Source organism: Camelus bactrianus, chromosome X (genome assembly GCF_048773025.1).
Source record: "Camelus bactrianus isolate YW-2024 breed Bactrian camel chromosome X, ASM4877302v1, whole genome shotgun sequence".
Taxonomy (NCBI): domain Eukaryota; kingdom Metazoa; phylum Chordata; class Mammalia; order Artiodactyla; family Camelidae; genus Camelus; species Camelus bactrianus.
This window is the reverse complement of record NC_133575.1, coordinates 115,884,304-115,885,895: the sequence shown is the minus strand read 5'-3', so window position 1 is coordinate 115,885,895 and position 1,592 is coordinate 115,884,304. Positions and strand designations below refer to the sequence as shown.

General features: G+C 36.1%; 1 non-coding gene across 1 annotated transcript; it reads left to right on the top strand.

Moving 5' to 3' along the window:
- The first annotated feature begins 1,148 nt into the window (after window positions 1–1,148).
- Window positions 1,149–1,225, top strand: TRNAV-GAC (transfer RNA valine (anticodon GAC)). The gene has a single exon. It is a non-coding gene; the product is annotated as a tRNA-Val (tRNA).
- Window positions 1,226–1,592: the final 367 nt, after the last annotated feature.

The following is a 1,592-nucleotide window of genomic DNA, read 5'->3' as shown; positions in this document are numbered from 1 at the left end:
CTCTTCTGTTGTGTCAGTGGCTAAAGGACCAACTGTGTCAATGACAGGGAGCTCAAGCTTCTGAGTAATCCTATGATCTAAACTGCCCTGTCTTTGCACACATCCCACAGAAGTAAGGAACCATTTACTAATCTAAGTAGAAAGGGAGACCCAGAGGAGGGAGGGGGTAGTTGTCAGAGAGCAACCTCATTTTCACTGAAAGTTCTACTGGGAGAATCCTAGCTGGCATTTGCTGAGGAGGAGAGGCTCCAAGATTCAAATTTGCAATTGGTTAAATTAGACTGAAATGGAGTTTTTCATGCTGCAAGTGACCTGTAGCAGAAATGCTAGACATAGGGCACAGTATGTGTCTGGGTGTTCATGTTTATAACTCAGTACCTTATAACTTGTCAATAGAGAAATTAAAGTTACAAAGCTCATTTTTCCTTCACACTAAAATGATAAAGCCTATGTGACTTTTAATACCTTATTTCTTAAAAAAAAAAATCCATTTTTAGCTACAAAATGAAAACTGTACCAGAATGTAACTAAACAAAAGATAAGTGGTGGACCAAAATGGGGACTGAGTATATGATCTTTCCTACCCCGAAGCCTTTAATACTCTGGGAAGATTTTTAAAATGAAATAAATTTAAAACAACTACAAAATAAAGGATTACACAAGAAGAGGCAAATAATATAAAATCACTTTAAGTACCATGGAATTTAAAAAAATTTGACCATGTTTTAGAATATCAAAAATTTTAATTTCTGTAGTCAGAATTGGCTTGATTGTGGTGCAGTTACAAATATACCTTGATATCTCAGTAACTGGTCAAAGTTAAGGCTTACTTCTCACACAGAGTCTGATGTGGCTTGGGTGCCACTCATCTGTCTCATTCCATCTAGAACAGGTGGAATCCCATGTCACCAAGGCAAGGGACAGGGAGCTTTAAACCACCTCAGCCCCAAAGCCACACATGTTGCTTAACACAACAATAGTAGACTTGAACCATAAAACCAAAAGCTGTTTTCTTAAAAATTGAATAAAATAAAATTGATCAGGTGTGGTTTAAAAAGCATGAAAAACACAAATGATGTTGGAAGTGATAAATGAGGCATAGCTACAGACCCAGAAGAAGCTTTATTAAATAATATTATATTCAGGGGGGAGGTATAGCTTAAGTGGTAGAGTGCATGCTTGACATGCATGAGGTCAGTCCTGGGTTCAATCCCCAGTATCTCTTCTAAGGGTAAATAAATAAATAGACCTAACTACCTCCCCCACCAAAAAATAAAAGCATTGGCTATTATTTAAAAAAATTACATTCAATTTCTGCTAGGAATTTTTAAATTTTTTCAAGAAGTATAAAACCTAAACAGAAATAATTACTGAGTTCCTGATAGAATTTCTGAATAATTTCTGCATAAGAAAAACTAATAACTATTGAACAGATTGAAACATAGCTAAAAGTTTATTACTAAAAATAATAATAGGTCCAAGTGTTGGGCTACACTCCACAGGCCTACAAGCCTTATAGTTTCTCAGCTTCAAGACTTTGCTCTTGAGCCCAGAAGATCCCAGAGACAGTGACAGGGACATCAATGGTTTAT